At 40.7% G+C, this 22,013-nt stretch overlaps 1 long non-coding RNA gene across 1 annotated transcript in view; it reads left to right on the forward strand.

Moving 5' to 3' along the window:
• The window catches only part of LOC138850180 (uncharacterized), a 79,656-nt gene extending 74,413 nt beyond the window's left edge, over nt 1-5,243 (forward strand). The window contains exon 3 of the long non-coding RNA XR_011389798.2: nt 4,918-5,243. This is a non-coding gene — a long non-coding RNA (uncharacterized LOC138850180). The remainder of the gene's footprint in view (nt 1-4,917) is intronic.
• Nucleotides 5,244-22,013: the final 16,770 nt, after the last annotated feature.

Genomic DNA, 22,013 nt, shown 5'->3' on the forward strand with positions numbered 1-22,013 from the left:
CACATTTATAGAACCTAACACACTCAATATTAGGGTATTATTGTAGGAAAAATGCAATAGAGAATGATAATTGGGGCCCTTAGAATTCTACTTGCCACAAGGTATAATTTAAATCATACAAGCTTTGTGTAATCTTCAAAAAAAATTTAGGTCTCATTTGAGGATTTCTTTCCATTTAAGTAACTTTTGTGCTTGAAAAAATTTGTACACATTTTCCCTCTAAATTTGAAAAATTTTATGTATATATATATATATATATACACACATATATATATGTATGTGTGTGTAAAAAGCAAATATACAGTGATACAATGTTGGTAAATTTATAATGAAGCATGTAGCCTAATACATGATCTGATTTTATTTCTAATACCTGTTGGTATCACAAATTAGTATAACTTTATAAAATATTAATTTTCCATAAATTATTGCCAAAATATGCCTTTTTGGTCAATACTGTCACTGGTAATCCATAATAAGAACATGATGGAAGGCAATGAAAAATATTTCTATATGAAAGGTTTATTTTCATTTTATATTATAGTAAATATTAGAAGAAACTTCAAGATACAAAGTTGGCAAGTTTTCAGGACTATAGAGTGAATTCTCTGTATATATATTACAAAATATGGATATTATAAGTCTATGAAGATATGTAAAATATATATGAAATATAGAAACATAAAATTGTATGTACACTCTGATTAGTGAAATCTATAAATGATTGCAATAGGGCTAGAATAATTTGTGGGAGATTAGAAATAGTTGATGTAACAGGAGGGGATAACATGTACTTTTTGAACAATTTCTTTACCATTACCAAAAGGTTTATACAGTGTATGAAACAAAATCTATTTGGATACCCAGGTGTCTGGAAAAGGGTAGGTATGGACCTCCTCAATTTCTGATTCTCTGTCATCGGCAATCTGCTGAGCCTTTGCTAAGTGAACGGTGAAATCCTCTATTGCTGCTGATGAGAACTGAGTGAATTATAGTGGGAGTAGACTTACCTGGCCCTTCCCTCATGATAATGACTAATTGCCAAATCCTCCTGACTGGGTGTGACCTAGGGCTGACCCCTGATGACTGGGAATGGATTAAATACAGAATACTCACTTTTCCTTGATTTTCTATTAGATTTTAAGTGGTATTGCATCATATGAACAAGAAAGAATTACTGGATCCTTTTAAGAAAAATATCAATCTAGTCAAGAGACTAGAGAGAATAGTTTAGTTGTGTAGTCAGTTCTTTCATCCATCACGTAAGTCATGCATGAGAATGACCATCATCCTCTTGCCTGATGGTATAACATGTACTTGCCATGCCCAAACATAACCTGTGTTTTTGAAAAGAAGCATATTTATTTGACAGTAGGCCATCATTTTCATGGGACAAATCCTAACAGTACTGTCTTTTGAAGTGCATTTTGGAAAAGGTTGAATTAAAAGTGATTGTTTAATCCTCATACAGAGGTCTTAGCCAAGTAGCTCAGATTTACTTAAGAAGTTTTGTTCCTGTAATACTAAGAAAACCTTAAAAATGTGATTAATTTTAATGAGATTTGAGTGTAATGCACCAGAGTTGAGGCTGCTCCAATTTTGTAAACTCTAAATTATTTCATGAAGACAATGATGTCTCTTCTGATCCTGAAAAAAAAGATTCTCCCCATGTTCTTTTTAAAATGTTATTTATTCATTTGAAAGGTAATGTTACAAAGAAAGAGAGAGAGAGAGCTAGAGAGAGAGATCTTCCATTTACTTTTCATTCCCCAAATGGCCAAAAAGGCCAGGGATGGGTCAGGCTGAAGCCAGGAGCCTGTAATTCCATCTGGCACTCCCACATGGGTGGCAGAGGTCCAAGCCCTTGAGATGTCTTTGGTTGCTTTCCCATGTGCATTCGCAGGGAGCTGGATCAGAAGTGAAACAGCTGAGACTCAAACTGGTGCTCACGTAGGATACTGCCATTGCAAGCAGCTACTTGTGGGGAGCAACCCGGACTAGACTGTTACTGGAATTAAGACTTATTCTATGCATCTGCTCTCCCACAATATGGCGCTGGGAGAGAAGAAAACAGCTTCTGCACAGCTGCCTCCAGTTCAGCCAATAAACTGTAGGACTTGCTCCTGATTGGAGGAGAGCAGCGTACTCGGCGTGTGGGCAGCCGAGTTAGGATTGGCGGAGGAGGACTATAAAGGAGGAGAGAGACGGCATGCACCAGGAACATCTAAGGGGAACATCTAAGGGGAACACCTGTGCAGCCCCCGAGAGAGCCGGCCGGCGGTGTGCTGCTCCCCTGTGGAAGTGGGGAATGTGGCCAGGGGGAACTGCCCTTCCACGGAGGTGGAAGGGATAGTAGCCAACCCGGGAAGAACCAGCAGCAAGCCCGGGGAGGGCCGAGCAGGCCAGAGAACAGCGCAGGGTCCTGTGTTGTTCCTCCACGAAGAGGGGGAGCGACATAATGGTGCCGTGACTCGGATATGAAGCCTAGGCAAGGTTTAGTGTTGTTCCTCCATGAAGAGGGGGAGCGACATAATGGTGCCGTGACTCGGATAGGAAACCTAGGACGGATAGGAAACTTAGGAGGGAAGAAACGGGAAGAAGTGGGAAAATACCGGAGAGAGAGACTAGCGAAGAGCCTAGGGGAAAGCCGGACAAGAAAGGTGCCGGAAGAAGCTATCAAAAGCCTAGGCATAGACTCAGATACGGACTACGGGGGGAAGCTGGGAGAAATCTCTAAGGTCGAAAGCGAAAGTGAAAGCTAGAACAAACTCGGATGCGGACTGTGGGGAGAGGCCAGGAGAAATGAGGGAGGAGTATTGTTGGAGGAAAGCTTGGGGAAACATACCGGGTAGAGAAAAATGTTAGGGAAATTGAAGCCGCGGGGGGCAGGCCGAGGCGGAAACGAAAGCCACTTTGGGATTCTCAAGTTAGCCTGGGAATAGGGGGCGAAAAGTTGAAACCAGAAGCGGAAACGTAAGCCAGATTGGGATCCGTCTGATTAGCCCGGGGAGCAAAGGACGGGAAGCCAAATCGTGGGGCAGAGACGTGAGCTGGGTTGAATTCGCCAGGCTAGCCCGGGGAACTTGGATTGAATGCTAGTGGCGGAGACGTGAGCCACGCTGTGTGACTCGTGGAGGCTGCCGCGCGCAGAGAGAGCGTGCGGGGCACAAGTAGATAGGGAACGCTGGGCTAAGTGCGAGACCGCGGAGTGTGCGCGCAAAGCCGAGCCGCGCAGATGAGAGAGGCGCGGGCTGAAGCGGCTCAGAGCCGGAAAGCTGCCGAGAAGCAGCCTCGGGGCGGGCGCCGGGAGGCCGCGGGGATAAGAGAAACAGAAGTTTAGAAGTAAAATGAGAGAAATAGGAATGTTGGCAGACAGAAGTAAAATGGGAGAAATAGGAATGCCCGGAGATAGAGAAATAGAGAAATAGTAAGGCCTCCCCACAATACCGCAATTAGAAGGCTTGGATTCGGTCTGCCTGATTAGTGAGGCGATGAGCACCTGCGGGCGGCTAGCAGCTTATGCGCCGCAGGTCACCGAAGACAGGCACGAATTAACATCAATAAGGCCTCCCCACAACACAGCAATGAGAGAGCTTGGATTCGGTCTGCCTGATTAGTAAGGCGGTAAGCACCAGCAGGCAGCTCGACCAGAGTGTGAGCTGCAGGTCACCGAAGATAGGCACGAATCAATACCAATAAGTCACCCCACAACATGGCAATGAGAGAGCTTGGATTCGGTCTGCCTGATTAAGGCGGTAAGCACCAGCAGGCGGCTTGACCAGAGTATGCGCCGCAGGTCACCGAAGACAGGCACGAATTAACATCAGTAAGGCCTCCCCACAATACTGCAATTAGAAGGCTTGGATTCGGTCTGCCTGATTAAGGCGGTAAGCACCAGCAGGCGGCTCGATCAGAGTATGAGCCGCAGGTCACCGAAGACAGGCACGCATCAGCGCCTAAAAACCTCCTCACAACATGGCGAAGAGAGGACCCGGATTCGGTTTGCCTGATTGATAGGACTTGTAAGAACCTGTGGCAACTCTAGCAAGTAGAGCAGAGTGTGTGCCGCGGGACACCGAAGACAGGCGCGTATCAACGCCAAAAAATAAAAAGAAAGGGGGATCTGTGGGGAGCAACCCGGACTAGACTGTTACTGGAATTAAGACTTATTCTATGCATCTGCTCTCCCACAATATGGCGCTGGGAGAGAAGAAAACAGCTTCTGCACAGCTGCCTCCAGTTCAGCCAATAAACTGTAGGACTTGCTCCTGATTGGAGGAGAGCAGCGTACTCGGCGTGTGGGCAGCCGAGTTAGGATTGGCGGAGGAGGACTATAAAGGAGGAGAGAGACGGCATGCACCAGGAACATCTAAGGGGAACATCTAAGGGGAACACCTGTGCAGCCCCCGAGAGAGCCGGCCGGCAGTGTGCCGCTCCCCTGCGGAAGTGGGGAATGTGGCCAGGGGGAACTGCCCTTCCACGGAGGTGGAAGGGATAGTAGCCAACCCGGGAAGAACCAGCAGCAAGCCCGGGGAGGGCCGAGCAGGCCAGAGAACAGCACAGGGTCCTGTGTTGTTCCTCCACGAAGAGGGGGAGCGACATAATGGTGCCGTGACTCGGATATGAGGCCTAGGCGGGGTCCTGTGTCGTTCCTCCACGAAGAGGGGGAGCGACAGCTACTTAACCAACTACATCACAGCACTGGTTGTTCCCTATGTTACTACATTAATTTTTAAACTTCTCCTTCAAAGTAAACTTGCCATCTTACTTATTTATAGATAATATATTACTCTTCACTGAGATAAGGATGTCCTTGCTTATCTTTGCAGTTGTATTCAAGTATTTGTGCATGCTTTTTAAAAAATAAATTTCAAATCATGTACAGTTTATAATTTTGCATTATTTTTGTACCTTAAGATTTTTAGTATGGACCAGCACTGTGGCTCAGCAGGTTAAAGCCCCAGCCTACAGCTCCAGCATCCCATTATGGGCACTGGTTCGAGTCCCAGCAGCTCCGCTTCCAATGCAGCTCTCTGCTATGGCCTGGGAAAGCAGTAGATGATGACCTAAGTCCTTGGGCCCCTGCACTCATGTGGAAGACCTGGAAGAAGCTGCTGGCTCCTGGCTTCGGATCGGGTCAACTCTGACCATTGCAGCCACTTGGGGAGTCAACCAGCAGAAGGAAGACCTCTCTCTCTCTCTCTCTCTCTCTCTACCACTCTCTGTAACTCTGTTAAATAAATAAAATCAACCTTTAAAAAATTTTAAGTAATATTTGAGAGCATTTTCTGATGTCAATCAAAAATTTATTTCCTATACTTTATCAGAGGAATGAATAATAGTAGCTAGTCATACAGATTGATTGTAATTGTTTAATAATATCTATTTTGGAGTTTCCAAATTTTGCAGTTTCCAAGTTTTCATTCTTTAATTTTACAATTCACATTTTTTTTTTTTTTTTTTGACAGGCAGGGTGGACAGTGAGAGAGAGAGACAGACAGAAAGGTCTTCCTTTGCTGTTGGTTCACCCTCCAATGGCCACCGCGGCCGGCAAGCTGCGGCCGGCGCACCACACTGATCCGATGGCAGGAGCCAGGTGCTTCTCCTGGTCTCCCATGGGGTGCAGGGCCCAAGCACCTGGGCCATCCTCCACTGCACTCCCTGGCCACAGCAGAGAGCTGGCCTGGAAGAGGGGCAACCGGGACAGATTCTGGCGCCCCGACCGGGACTAGAACCCGATGTGCCGGCGCCACAAGGCGGAGGATTAGCCTAGTGAGCCGCGGCGCCGGCTAGAATTCACATTTTTAAGAGTGGAATGATTCACACATAATTTGAATGCTAACAGAGGTTTGAAGATATTTGTGCATAAATCTTTCCATATAATTATAAGTCCTGGTCAAATATTTATATTTTAGATTTTCTTGCTCTCTGGCATCTAAGGAATTTTCAGAATGGTTGTATTACTTCAGTTAGTGACCTTGAGAACATTACCTATACTTTCAGTGCTTCAGCTCCCCTTCCTTAATAGGTGAATAATATTAGTATTTACCTAATAGAACTAAGTTAACATATGATACGTATTTAGAGTAGTGACAGTAAAGTACTTAAAAATGTATACCAGCGTACTTCAAGAAGTTGGTGGAATGTGAAATTAAGAGATATTTATTTTGATACAAAGATAATTTGAAATCCATACATAATTTTCATTCATATTTTCCAAATCTGCTTTTTCTAATATAATTAATTTGAAAGGCAAGAGATGAAGACAGAGAGAGGGAGAGAGAGAGAGAGGGAAAGAGAGAGACAGAGAGGTCACTCATCTACAGATTCACTCCCCAAATGTTCAAATTGCTGGGCCTGGGTCATGCTGAAGCCTAGAGGCACAGGCTCACTCAAGGTCTCCCACAAGGGTAATAGGGACCGAGCCATAATGAGCCATCACCGTTGATTCCTAGAATGCACATCAACAGGAAGCTAGAATTGGCAACAAAGATGATACTGGAAGTCAGGCAACAACATGGGATGCAGACATCCCAAGCAGTGCCAAATACAGCCTCTCTATAAACTTTCTGAAGTTCCCTTTCATAACTATAGCCACTAGCATAACTATATTCAAAGATATATTTGCTACTTTTATTATATCCTTGACCTCAACCACATTAATGTCTTTTTTTAGTGTAACAAGCTCACAGTGTTTACTTTTATTATGTATTTTAAAAATACTGGTTTACTGGGGCCAGTGCTGTGGCTTAGCAGGCTGTGGCGCTGGCATCCCATGTGGGCACCGGTTCATGTCCTGGCTGCTTATCTTCCAATCTAGTTCTCTGCTATGTCCTGGGAGGGCAGTGAAAGATGGCCCAAGTGCTTGAGCCCCTGCACTCATGTGATACCTGGAAGAAGCTCTTGGCTCCTGGCTCCAGATTGGCCCATTGTGGCCATCTGGGGAGTGAACTAGCAGATGGAAGACCTTTCTCTCTGTCTTTCCCTCTCTCTGTAACTCTACCTCTGAAATAAATAAATGTTTTTTTTTTTAAAATACTGGTTTATTGATAAAAGGTACTATCTCTTTATTGGTACTTTTTAAAAAATTCTTTATGTATTTGAAAGGCAGAGTTACAGAGAGGCAGAGGCACAGAGATAATCTTCCATCCTCTGATTAACTCCCCAACATGGCCGCAATGGCTGGAACTGTGCTGATCTGAAGCCAGGAACAGCGAGCTTCCTCTGGGTCTCCCATATAGGTACGGGGCCAAGCACTTAGGCCATCTTCTACCACTTTTCCAAGCCATAGCAGAGAGTTGGATAGGAAGTGGGAGCAGCCAGGATACCAACCTGTGCCCATATAGGATACTGGTACTGCAGGCGGTGGCTTTACTCACTAGATCACAGCACCAGTCCCTTTATTTGCACTTTTTTGATACTTGTGAAGTTTGACACTTTATATTTATGTAGCCACTTGTGTTTTTTTTTCATATATTTTATTCATCCTTTACTTTGAGTCTCATTTTCTTAGCAATTTTTTGAGCTCTTTATATTGTGGCACATTGTGTAATTTACATTATAGCTGTTTTTCTGTTTTGTGGGCTATCCTGTATTCTAATTAGTTTTGATGTGGGTCAGAAAGGACTGAGAAGGCTTTAGGGGGGGGAGTCACCCTTGGACTATTTCCTAAACAGAAGTGAATGAACTTTGCAATCTGTAGAGGCAATGACTGCAGCTGGAGAGAGAAAATCCTACATTAGGGATCAGCAGACCATAATTTAGCTTCAAGTTTTGTCCCTTGGATAAGCAGTTAGATCCCTAAATGGGCTCTTGTTAGTAATTATGGGATGTTCACCAGGTTCAAATAACTTTGCAATATTCAATTTCTGCATAAAGCAACAAACTTTAGGTTAATGTGATATCGTTTTTAATTTGTAATACATATAATTTCCTCAAGAGGGAAACCCCCTTTGTGTTTTGAGCCGATTTTGCTTGCTTACTCACGGTGTAACTAGGTTGCTCATAATTCAGGTGTCAGCTCAATTGACTTTCCACTGGAATGTCTTTCCTCCTTCCCCCACACCTCTCTGATCAGGTCAAATCCCACATTATTCCCTTCTAGCACTGTGTGCCTTTTAGGTGTGTAGGATTCAACACAGTTACAATTTCACATTTATTTGTGGGATTACTTGCTAAATGCCAGTCTCTGCCTCTAGACTGCAAGCTCTAGAAGGGAGAGCCCATGCTGCATTTTTCCTCATGACAGTGTTGTATGTGATAACCCTGTCTGAGTAGGCCCTCAATTAATATTACTTGAATGATTAGTAGGATGGTTGGAAATGCACAAATGCATTTTGGAGGTCATGACAATGTAAGCAACAGAGGCAGGGAAGAATATGTCATGTAAAGTGTTGCTGAGGGGACAAGTATGTTTTAACTAGAGTGGTATATGGAGAAGAGCCCAGGAGATGGTCTGAAAAGGGGAGACTCATAGAGAACTTTGAATACCAGGTAGAAGAGTTTTAGTGAATGAGATATCAAATGGGAGCCAGTGAGTAATTTAATTCTGAACTGGAATGGCATATAGAAGAAGTGTGTTAAGAGGATGCATGTGGGGGCCGGCACTGTGGCTCACTTGGTTAATCCTCTACCTGCGGTGCTGGCATCCCATGTGGGCGTGGTGTTCTAGTCCTGGTTGCTCCTCTTCCAGTCCAGCTCTCTGCTGTAGCCCAGGAAGGCAGTGAAGAATGGCCCAAGTGCTTGGACCCCTGCACCCGCATGGGAGACCGGGAGGAAGCACCTGGCTCCTGGCTTCAGATCGGCACAGAGCTGTCTGTAGCAACCATTTGGGGAGTGAACCAAGGGAAGGAAGACCTTTCTCTGTCTCTCTCACTGTCTATAACTCTACCTGTCAAAATAAAAAATAAAAAGAAAAGTAAAACATGTCCTTTTATTTTCTACTTCTGTTGTGGTTGATGGATATAAATCAACTCATTGCCACATGCAGAACCCTGGAAAACTTAACATTTTCTACTTTATACCTTCTGATCCTTTACATTCAGTTAGTCACTAAATCCTATAAGTTTACATTCTGAATAACCATTATTTCCATCCCTTCTGTTTCCATGGTTACTGTACTAATAGACTGTGGTTTGATAAAATTGCTTTTTAGCTGGCCTCCAGCAAAGCTGTCAAAGTAATATTTGTCTTAGTCTATTTTCTGCTGCTATAACAGAATACCACACAATGGGAAATTTGTAAATTATAGAAGTTTGTTTGGCTTATGGTTCTGGAGGGTAAGATATCCAAAAATGCAGTGCCAGCCTTTGGGAAGGTTTCATGCTCATTAAAACATGTTATAAGGGCAGGTAAGTATATGAAAGACCGAAAAGGTAGGAGAGGTTGAGTTTATAACATACCTACTCTTTTGATATCTAAACTACTTCCACAAAACTAAGATTAATCCATTGATGAGACCTTTGCCCTCAAAACATAATCACCTCTTAAAATTCTTACCTCTTAATACCATGATAGTGACAGTGTTGTAAATAAATAAAATCCGCTTTCTTCCTTGATTAAACATATGCAATGACCTAAATCCTACCCCATTACCTATAGCAGGCACCTTGTATTTGCTAGTATGGCAAATAAATATCTTTTTTTTTTAAATATTTTTATTGAGTCTAACACTGGATATCATTTTTTCATTCCATAAACATTCCTTCGATTTATCTTGTATCCATTCCTTATGAGTCTCTGAGTGAAGCATTTGATATCCTATACAAGATTGTTAGAGGAATAGATCTATATATGTATCTTTATATATGTATATGGTATATATATGGTGTCATATCAAGATTATATATATATATGGTAACATATTTATTATATCATGATTAAAATGACATGGTGAAGACTTTGGGAAACTAATTCTGATGAAGAAAAAAATCAACATAAACTGACACACAAGACCAGGTGTCATATGACTAATATCACATTGTAGAAAACACAGAATTTCATAGGCATGAGAGAAGAGATGTTTCTGCTTCAGATATTCAGAAAAGGGATCAAAGAGGAGAAGGTATTTGAGTGGTTAAACAGGGTTTCTCAAATGCACAGAGAGGTGGAAGCCATCCCAATCAAAGGCAATGTAAAAAGTTAACATATTTATGAAAATAAAGAGGTCTAGAGATAAAGAAGTCTTGGGTGTGGCAGTATAGGGTATAATGAAGGGCAGTTACATGCAAGGGAACTGGTAAAGTGTGCTGGGGTAGATTGAAAGAACATCTATGCAACACTAATGATTGTGAACTTTCCCTTGATAACAATCTCCATGGTTCTGTATTACTCAGAGAATACTGAAATGATAGCACTTGCATGTCAAGCATAATCCTGATTGATCCTATGCTGTGTAATGAGGAGAGAGTCTGGAAGCCTAAGGATCAGTGTAGGGAGAGCTGAATTTTGCTTGGCATGAGAAGAATAGGAATGTGAATTAAAGTAGTCCAATGGTAATATAGAGGAGATAGTGATTCACAAAGAGATTGTAAAGGTTGAATTAACAGGATGTGGTTAATTTAGGTATATTCAAAGTTAAAGAAAGAAAGAATGTGGCATGATAGATGAATACATTTGGTCAACAACATGAAAGGAAGTTTCATGAACAACATGAAAGGAATGATTCTTCATTATAAAATAACTATTAAGATTTCTGATGTCCAATAAATGAAAAATTTGTTTTTCAGCAACAAAAGAAAGAATAATATAAAACAAAACAGAGTAGCTTTAAAAATCAGCACTTACTTATAATGACATACAAATAAGAATTACTGTGATCCTTTTCAAGACTATAAAGTTGAGTGTGTAAGGTTTAAGGACACTCAGATAATGACAAAGTGAAATAGAAGACCAGTAAACACTAATTAAAAAGTAATATAGCTTAGTCCTGAAACTTGTAACCAGAATCATTTCCAAAAATGTATCACTATAACTTCTAAACTCTGTATAATCTTACTTTTATATGCATTGCACTACTCCACTGCTCATTTTCTATACTCAGTAATACTACGTGTTATTTAGTTTCTTTAATTTGTCAAACTCTCCTCATAGGTCCAACTGAACCCAGCAGCACAAGGGTGACCCCAGCTGCCTAGCTCACACAGTATTTTGTTCTGTAGGACAGAGGAAGTCCAGAGTAGCATGGAGATCTGGCACCTTAGGACCTTAGAAGTAGGGGCACACGACCTTTTAGATTTGGAAATAATCCCCCATTCTCTTCCTTCTCTCAGCCACTCCAGTTATTGTTTTTGCCACTGAGATTCGTGAATACCAGGACTCTGGGTCAAGATTCATGTGGCCCTGCTTGGTCTGCCCTGTGTACATGCTCAGGACTGTGTTTGTACTGTGCATTCATACAGACACTCCCAGTGCTAGAGCCAGCCAGATAGTGAAGGACTCACAGTCCAATCTCTAGCACTGCTCAAGATTCCAGCCCCTCCCCAGGATGGCAGTTGGGTTTCCTACACTGTTTATTCTGGCACCAGCACTGTATTTGCAGCCCGGTCCCTCCTTTGGAGAGTGGCTTGGGACATGTGTGTCTTGCCCATTCAAGAGCCAAGGCTACTCCGGTGCCTCCAGCCCCACCCCCAGACAACAGCTAGGCTCTTGCCAATCCCAGTGCTAGCACTGCTATCTGACCTCTAAAGCCAAGCAGTGGTTTGGGGTATGTGAGTTTATGCTGCTACTAGGGCAAGCCCCATCTACCTGTAGTGCCATACTGTTCTAGCACTTCCAGTTCCTATTTTTGATGATGGGTAGGAGCCTGGTCACTTGAAGCTCCAGCAGGGCTTGCTCCCAGCACTAGTGTAGCTTTTGATTCCAGTCCTTTACTGGGGAAGTGACTGGAGGGCTGTGTGACAGGGATCTGAGCAACTTTACTGGACCCCAGGCATACCCCAGATCCCCACTACTGCTGCCATCAACTATAGCAAAGATAGTATAGGGAGACTTTACTACACTATACTACATGTCCAGCTGGAACTAAGACAAGCTAGCCTACCAAACTGATACCCGAAGATGTGTCTTTAGGAAAAAGCCTTCAATTCCTCAGAACAATACCCTTGATTCCATATCTTAGCTATTATGAATTGAGCTGCAATAAACATGGGGGACAGATAACTCTTTCATATGCTGATTTCATTTCATTTGGGTAAATTCTCAGCAGCAGGATGCCTGGGTCATATGATATTATCTGTTTTCAGCTTTCTGGAGTATTTCCATACTGTCTTCCACATTGGCTTTACCAGTTTACATTCCCACCAACAGTGGATTAGGGAGCCTCTTTCCCCACATCCTCACCAGCATTTATTGTGTGTTGATTTCTGCATGAGAGCCATTCTAATTGGGGTGAGGTGAAACCTCATTGTGATTTGATTTGCATTTCCCTGATGGCTAGTGATCCTCAGCATTTTTTTCATGTTTCTTTTGGCCATTTGAATACCCTCTTTAAAAATACCTGTTCAAGTCCTTTGCCACTTTCTTAACTGTATTATTTATTGTTGTTGAGTTTCTTGAGCTCTTTATAGATTCTGGATATTAATCCTTTATCCATTACATATTCTGCAGATATTTTCTCTCATTCTGTCAGTTTGCCTCTTCAATCTGTTGAGTGTTTCTTTTCAGTATGAAAGCTTCTTAGTTTGATGTAATCTCATTTGTCAATTTTGGCTTTGATTGCCTGTGCTTCTGAATTTTTTTTCCCAAAAAGTCCTTGCTAATGCCAGTGTCTTTCAGAGTTTCTCCTAGTGTTCTCTAGCAGTTTGATGGTATCACCTCATAGATTTCGGTCCATGAACCATTTTGGGTAGATTTTTGTATAAGGAGTAAGGCAGGGTTCTTGCTTCATACTTCTGTATGCAGAGATACTGTTTTCCCAGAACCATTGTTGAAGAGATTGTCCTTGCTCCAGGGATTGATTTTAGCCCCTTTGTCAAACATTAATTGGTTGTAGATTCACAGACTGATTTCTGGAGTTTATTCTGTTCCATTGGTTTGCTTGTCTATTTTGTGCCAGTTCCAGCCTGTTTTGATTATAACTACCCTGTACTGTCTTTAAATCTGGTATTATTTATTTGGTATTATTTGGTATTTGGTGTCATAATAAATTGTAATACTAAATAACTTCATCATACTGTCTTTTGAGTTCCAATAGTGTCTAGGTAGAATCTTTTGGTTCCCCTCTATATAGAATCATATCATCTTCAAACAGGGATAATTTGATTTTCTCTTTTCCAATTTGTATCAATTTGATTTCTTGTTCTTCTCTAATGGCTCTGGCTAAAACTTCCAGAATTATATTGAATAGCAATGGTGAGAATGGACATCCTTGTCTGGTTCTGGGTCTTAGAGGAAATGCTTCCAACTTTTCCCCTTCATTATGATACTGCTGTGGGTTTGTTATATATTGTCTTGATTGTGTTGGGGAATGTTCTTTCTGTACTCAATTTGCTTAAAGTTTTTATCATGAAAGGATGTTGTATTTTATCAAATGCTTTCTCTACATCTTCTGAGGCAATCATACAGTTTTTATTCTTTGATTTGTTAATGTGATATATCACATTTATTGATTTGTGTGTGTTGAACCATCCCTGCATATGAGGGGTAAATCCCACTTGGTCCAGGTGAATGATCTGTTGGTTTGTTCTTGTTTACAATTAGCTAGTATTTTGTTGAGGATTTTTGCATTGATGTGCATCAGGGATATTGGTCTATAGTTCTCTTTCTTTGTTGTATCTCTTTCTGGTTTTGAGATTAAGGTGATATTGGCTTCACAGAAGGAATTTGGAAGGATTTTCTCCCTTTCAATTGTTTTTTAATAGCTTGAGAAGAATTGAAATTAGTTCTGCTTTAAAAGTCTGGTAGAATGCAGCAGTAAAACCAGCCAGTCGTGAGCTTTTCTTTATTGGGCGGGTTTTTATTACCAACTGAATCTTCATCTTGGTTATTGGCCTATTTAGGTTTCTCTTTGTCTCCACGACTCAATTTTGGTAGATTATATGTGTCCAGGAATATATCCATTTCTTCTAGATTTTCCAATTTTGTGTCATATAGCTGTTTTTAGTAATTCCTGATATTTTCATTGTTACATGTCTTTTATCATCCCGGATTCAATTGATTTGCATATTCCTCCCCACCCCTTTTTTAGTTAGTTGTACCAATGATATGTCAATTTTGTTTACTTTTTCTAAAAACTAGATCTTCATTTCACTGGTCTTTTGTAGCATTCTTTTGTTTCAATTATTTAAATATTTTTCTAATTTTTATGTTTTTTTTTCTCATACTAATTTTTGGTTTGATTCGTTATTTTTCTGGGTCCTTGAGATGCATTGATAACTCATTTATTTGTTGCTTTTCCAATTTCTTGATGTAGGCACTAATTGTTATAAAGTTCCCTCTTAACACTGCTTTTGCTGTATCCCTTAAGTTTTGATATAATGTGTTGTTATCTTCATTCATTTCCAGAAATTTTATTTCCCTTTTGATTTCTTCTGTGACTGTTCATTCCAGAGTATGTTGTTCAGTCTCCATGTGTTTTCATATGCTCCAGAGATTCTTAAGTTGTTAATTTCCAGCTTCATTCCATTGTGGTCAGAAAACATACATGATATGATTTCGGATTTTTTTTTAATTTGTTGAGACTTGTTTAATGGCATAGCATATGGTGTCCTGGACAAAGTTCCATGCACTGATGAGAAGAATGTGTATTTTTCAAATGTAAGATTAAATGTTCTGTAGATATCAGTTAGGGCCTTTTGGTCCATAGTGTAGACAAACTCTGTTGCTTCTTTGTTGATTTTCTGTTTGGTTGATCTGTCCATTGATGAAAGTGGGGTGTTTCATTGTATTGGAGTCCATGTCTCCTTTTATATCCTTTAAAATTTGTTTTAAATAGCCAGGCACCTTGGCAATGGGTGCATATACATTTATTATAGTCACATCTTCCTATTGAATTGATTCCTTAATCTTTATATAATGCCTTCTTTGTCTCTTTTGAATTTTTTGGATTAAAGACTATTTTTCTGATGGTAAGATAGCTATACCTGGTTGTTTTTTCTTTCCAGTAGCAAGGGATATCTTTTTCTATTCTTTCACTTTCAACCTGCTTATATCTTTGTTGGTGAGCAGTGTTTTTTGTAGGCAGCAAATAGATGGATCTAAAATAAAGAAATTTTATTAACTGAAATAACAACTTTGCAAATAAATTTGAAATGGTTAATTGAATACTGGTTTACATTTATCTGTTTTTTGTGTGATATGTTGATGTTAATTTCAGTATTACAATATCTAAGAGAAATTTAATTTTGTCATTTTATATTGTTTATAAAAATTCATTGGTACTCAGAAAAGTACAATTCATTAAATCAGTCAATTATAATATTGGAAAGGGAAATCAAGTTTATCAATGTAAAACCTCTAGACAATCTAATTGACTAAGTTTTTAAAATGGGAAATATTTTTTCAGAACCTACTTATAAATAATTTTAAAAACTTGGTTAACCTGCCGGCGCCGTGGCTCACTAGGCTAATCCTCCGCCTTGCGGCGCCGGCACACAGGGTTCTAGTCCCGGTCGGGGCGCCAGAATCTGTCCCGGTTGCCCCTCTTCCAGGCCAGCTCTCTGCTGTGGCCAGGGAGTGCAGTGGAGGATGGCCCAAGTGCTTGGGCCCTGCACCCCATGGGAGACCAGGAAAAGCACCTGGCTCCTGGCTCCTGCCATCGGATCAGAGCGCTGTGCCGGCCGCAGCGCGCCAGCCGCGGCGGCCATTGGAGGGTGAACCAACGGCAAAGGAAGACCTTTCTGTCTGTCTCTCTCTCTCACTGTCCACTCTGCCTGTCAAAAAAAAAAAAAAAAAAAAAAAACTTGGTTAACCTAAAATGTTTTATAAATGAAGCAACAAGATTTTAAAGTCAATTTAATAGCTTAGAAAGGAATCTTAAGTTTTTCTGCCTTAGGTAATTTTAATCTAGAAGGAAAAATATTACACTGTGGTTTCTACAACTAACTCAAGGTATCTGCAAATAAAGATTTTGTGACAAAACAAATAGCCTTAGGACTTGTGGTACTGACTAGGAAAACCACATTGCTAATACTACCTGGGTGGATGTTTCTTCCCTATTTCTCACCATGCTCATATCCTCCATAATCCATTATTGGGATGGTAAGCAATTCTGTCATCACTATGAAATTTATAGCTTAGTGGGCATACAGATATAATTATCTTGATTTAGTATCCATAGACTGGGGAATTGAAGAAGAGTTTGCCCCATCACTCTGCAGGATATGACAGCGCCTTCCGTCAATGGGGAGGGGTGAGGAGAAGGGAGGAAAGGGTAGATTAAAATTTCAACCATAGAAATCTTTTAAACAATGTGACCCTTTTGTAAATCATAATGTTTTACTAGACAAAATTACACTTCCTTCCAAATATATAAGTACCCATTCTAGGCTGCTCTCTGGAGTTTGCTACTTGTTACCTTACCCAGGTCTCTTTTCCATAATGAGTGCCTCAAGGCTTGTTCTCATTTATTGGGAAAAAGCAGTCAGAGAGGGTGTGTAGAAGTTCTAAACAGTTGAGAAAGGTAAAGTAAATCAAGGGAAGCAGTTTTAAAGAAAAAGGCACTGCACATGGCATCTACTTTTCCTGTCTGGACATTAATCCCTTTGTTTAAAAAGATGTGACTGGGTTAGTGGTTGCTGCCTGTGTTGGGCAATTTGCTCCCATCCTGTTGGTCAAGTCTTGCTAGCTGGTAGTTGTGCTATGGCCCCTGATGCAGGCCACAGTGCCCACCACACTGTTGCTCTCTATGCTAGATGTGAAGTGACCTGTGGTGAAAGTTGTTGAGTGGTCAGACCCTGGGCTGGGCTTCCATCATTTCTGTTGGCCTCAATGACCCTGCTTCCTACAGAAGTCGAAGTGCTTGCCTTTTACTGACTATCATTGCAATGAAGTTTTAGATAGTACAGAGTGTTCAAAAGATAGTAGTGAAGATGGAAAAGATTTATTGTTTGGTAACTGCAACAACTACTGCATGGCATATACAGGCAGGAATGTTAATGTCTTCCAGTTTGTCTTCAATGTGAGTGATTCTACCCTGTCAAAAACTGAAGTCAAAGTATCTGATATTCTGGAAGGCAAGAGCATGGCTTTCAAATGGAGTGACAAATCCCTATTTTTGTGCTATAGAACAAAGAAAGAAAGTCACCAGGAAGCTTCAGGTGAAGTGTTCCTGTTGAGCATGATTTAGAACAAGTCAGGAAACATAAATTGGTTATCTTAATGGGTGTTTACTCTCATCTTGGTTGTGTACCTATTGCGAAGGCAAGATATTTGGATGGTTTTTACTACCCTTGTCATGGGTACCACTATGATGTATCTGGTCTTGGAGGAGCAGGAAGGTATCCATGTCTCTCAACTTTGAAGTTCCCTGGTATGAGTTCACCAGTGATAATATAGTCATTGTTCGTTAGAGTCATAGACTCAAGTCACAGCTTTCTTTCAGTCTTTAATGTCACCTCAGAAGAGACATTTGAGAGCAGGCCTTCTGTTCTTCAAGATGGTTAATTTAAAAATTTAGGAATTGCTAATGATATATTTGCAAACAAAAATGTGAAGTAAATCGAATTTAATGTTGAAAATTTTCAAGCATTCACTTAATAAAGCCACTGTTAAACATTCAGAGGTTGGGGTGGGGAGGGAGAGGTCAGCACTGATTACCACTGTCCTGACTTATCCCTGATGAAGAATACCTGGCAGTATGGGGGCAAGGGATTCACTGTTTTATGCACCTTGAGACTTTAAGTTAGTGGAAAGTAAAGTAGGGTAGAGGGTTTTTATTTCTATGGAACTGGGAAGAAGACCAGGGCAAATAAAGATTTTGGTTTTGAATATGTGCTGAAACCTGATTTTAGGTTTTATGTGAAACACAGATTTCCCACCTATTATGAAAGCTGTTTTGTTTTTGTTTTAAATTCCCAAAACTAAGATCTAGGAAGATTAGATTTTGCCAAGTATTCCTCATGTTTTTGAATAAGAATAGTTTATAGTTCAGCTGGTAAGTTTTGGAGTGACAAAATAAACCCAAGTCTGTTTATCATGAAAATTCATATTCTTAATTACAACCAAACTGTCTCCCCAGTGAAACAGTGGATTTGCATTTAGTGTTCAGTAATTGTTCTTCTTTAACTGATAATTAGTAAATTTTGTGTGGCAAGAAGAATTCTGTGTATAATGTCCCCCATCTCTTTCTCATCTGGTATGTGGGGCTTCTCTTCAGGGATTTGCTGTTTCCTTTATTTTGTTTGTTAGTTCTAAGATCGTTTTTACACCTGGTCAGTCACTGGAATGACAGACTTTCAGGAAACACTGATGCCTCCCTGCTAAAACAAGGTTAACAAAACTTCCCCACCCTCTGTACAACGCCTTGCCATGACTGGTTGCCTCTTCCTAGTGGCGGCACATTGTTGGACTCCAACTCAGAATCATTGTGTTCTACTTTTTAAAAAAACGGTATAACCTTTTTGTATTTATTAAGTGAATAAGAGAAAAAGTACAGACATGCCTTTAGAAAGCCATGCAGAAGCTCCTAGAAAGGCATAATTTTTCTGCACAATATATTACAAACATTAATATGGCAGTAAAAATTTAAATGCCCTAATCATCCTGTGTCCATTCACAAATTAAGTTTTCCATGATATGTCTTTAGAAACCAGACTAAGTGCAGGGCTTTAGACCTTGAGTAATACCTTGAACAATGTGCACCTTTTTTTGGTAGTGCTGTTGTTATTGCCATTACTGTTCACTGTAATTAGAGAGACATACCTAATGAGTTTTGTCCCTTTAGAAGGAATGTAAAATTTATAAATCTAGTTGGAAAATAATTTGCATTGTTGTATTACATGTATGTGATAGGATGCTTTATCCATTGCCTTTACATGAAATAAAATACTTTGATATTTATTTGAAAGATCCATATGTTTTCCATGATTTGAGGTTACTAATAGAGACCTGAAATGTAATGTATTGGAGTGAAATAGACATTGTGAAATTCAATGATTGTTTACAGCCCTTGTCTCTTTCATGAGGAACAGAATTTTGTTTTGTTTGTTTTTTTCTCTTCATACTATTTGTTGAACTCTTTTACTTAGTTTAGGACTAACTATCTAATCATTAAGTAAACTGAAAATAGGTCTTTGTAAAAACAGAGTGGGAATGTGAAAGGGAAGAAGAGGAAGTGTTAGAGCATGGGCAGGAGGGAGGATGGGGGGGAAGTGTCACTATATTCCTAAATCTGTATATATGAAATATATGAAACTTTATAACCCAAATAAAATTTTTAAAAAATTACTCTGCAAAGAAAAGAAAATGAATTACTTGGGGCCAAAATTGTGGTACAGTTGGTTAAGTTGCCCCTTGCAACACTGGCATCCCATATGAGCACCAGTTCATGCCCCAGGTGCTCCACTTCCAATCCAGTAGCAGAATATGACCCAAGTGCTTGGGGCCCTGCACCCATGTGGGAGACCTGGATGAAGCTCCTGGCTTCAGTCTGGCCCTTGTGGCCATTTGGGGAGTGGAGCAGCTGATGAGAAATCTCTCTGTCTGTGTGTGTGTGTGTGTGTGTTTATCTCCCTCTCTCTCTGCTTCTGTAACTGTGCTTTTCAAATAAATGAAATACATATTAAAAATATGACTTACTATCTGTGAATATTGTGTGTCAGGGGAGGATGGGTGACAGGAAGAAAACTGATAAAGAAACTGAAATCTGAAAGGTAAGTAGATGTAGAGTCAGAAAGAGGGGAAAATAGTGTTCAAGACAAAAAAAATTTTTCTAGAATATAGGTGATAAAGGGAGAATTAGAATGAGGTAGAGAAAATTTAAAATAAAATTCAGAAAGAGAAAATAGAACCTGTTCAAAAGCAGGAGAAAAATAAGAAAGGAAGAAGAGTTCCAAAATAAAGAGAATGACAGAGGACAAAGGGAGAAACAGGAACCAGAAGATGGATTAGAGAAGCAAGAAGTGTTGTAGAGTGGAAAGAGTAGGTTAAACAGACTCAAAAGCTAGGAATGAGAAAGGCAAGTGGAAAGACAATGCGTGGGAGAATTATTAAGAAGAGAAAAGGAGCCAGCGCTGTAGCATAGCAGGTAAAGCTACCACCTGCAGTGCCAGCATCCCATATGGGTGCTGGTTGGAGTCCTGGCTGCTCCACTTCTGATCCAGCTCTCTGCTGTGGCCTGGGAAAGCAGTAGAAGATGGCCCAAGTCCTTGGGACCCTGCTCCCATGTAGGAGACCCAGAGGAATCCCCTGGCTCCTGGCTTCGGATCTGCGCAGTTCCGGCCACTGCGGTCATCTGGGGAGTGGGCAAGCAAATGGAAAACCTCTCTCTCTTTCTCTGCTTCTGCCTCTCTCTAACTCTGCCTTTCAAATAAATACATAAATCTTTAAAAGAAAAAAAGAAGAGGAAAAGAGGAAAGAAGAAACTCAAGGAAGGAAAGGAAAAGGAAAGAGCTGAAATTCAAGAACAGGCTACTAGTTGCCTTCCTTAGCCACTTGTAATCTTTCTGAAACTCCACATAGCAATACCACTTCCCCTTCTTTCTCTTCTTCATTTCTCTCAGTGATACCAAAAAGGATCCAGCTGGGCAGATACAAAATGTAGGGCAGAAAAGCTTCTGGGAGGAAGATAGCAGTCATCATGTTTTATGACTTTGTCTGCATAGGCAAATGAGTTCCAATTCAAATGCCAACTTTGATTGATGACAGTGGCCTTAACCTAGAAGAATCTCCTGGGCTCCACAGATAAAGGTGCAGGGATCAATAGGGAAGTTTCTCATGCCTGTGGCAAGGGGAAGTAGTATTGTCTGGACACGTTGCTTGCCATCCTTGACTTAGAACCAGAAATAAACTGAAACTCTTTCAAGACTCTGATTTTGTAATTTATTTTTACTTTCTTAAATTATTTTCCAATTTGATATTGTTTTCCCAATTTCTGATGTTCTATCTCTGAATATAAATAAGTTAAGAATCTTATTTTTCAGACACTTTGTCTCCTGAGACTTAACTCTAATAATTTATCTCACTCATTTGCCAAACATTGAGCATCCCTAGATGTCACAAACATAGAAAATGGGCTAAAATAAAGCATAAGATGGCGTTCCTGCATTCATGCAGCTTGTAGCCAGTAACATAAGCTGGCAGGAAGTAGGGCAGTGGCAGTACTGCCTCAGGAATGGAAAGTAAGGTATGCCATGTTGAGTGCCTAAATGGGACACCTTACCCAGCTTTTCTGGGAGGAGGGTTAGAGGTCAATGAATGTCAGGAAGAAAATAATACAGAAACTGCAACTTGGAAAACTAATGGGAGGGGGAGCCAGCGCTGTGGCATAGCAGGTGAGGCCACCGCCTGCAGTATTGGTGTCCCACGTGGGTACCAGTTCAGGTCCCAGTTGCTCCACCTCCAATCCAGCTTTCTACTGTGGCCTGGGAAAGCAGTGGAAGTTGGCCCAAGTCCTTGGGCCCCTGCCACCGCATGGGAGACCCAGAAGAAGCTCCTGGCTCCTGGCTTTGCATTCTCACAACTTCGGCATTGCAGCGTGGGCCAGTGGATGGAAGACCTCTCCCTCTCTCATCACTCTCTCTGTGCCTCTCCTTCTCTCTCTGTATAGCTGTGACTTTCAAATAAATAAATAAATCTTTAATAAAGAAAAGAAAACTAATGGGAGTAGGGCCAGAGGTAGAGGAGAAGGAGAATGTTGTTCTAGGCAAAGGAATAGTATAGCTTATTAGGTGATAGTATGCATGGCTGAAAAGAAGAATGATTGTGTAATTAAATGGCATACAGTATGGGTAAGTGGTGCATTGGGAAAGCTGTTATAAAAAATTAAGCCTTCATTTATAATTTTTCTCATTTCTGTGGTGTTAATATTTCCACTTGGCCAAATTCAAACTACTAACATCTTAACAACTGACTTACAA

Source organism: Oryctolagus cuniculus, chromosome 6, assembly GCF_051225735.1.
Source record: "Oryctolagus cuniculus isolate XC-2025 breed Fujian yellow rabbit chromosome 6, ASM5122573v1, whole genome shotgun sequence".
In the NCBI taxonomy this organism is placed as follows: domain Eukaryota; kingdom Metazoa; phylum Chordata; class Mammalia; order Lagomorpha; family Leporidae; genus Oryctolagus; species Oryctolagus cuniculus.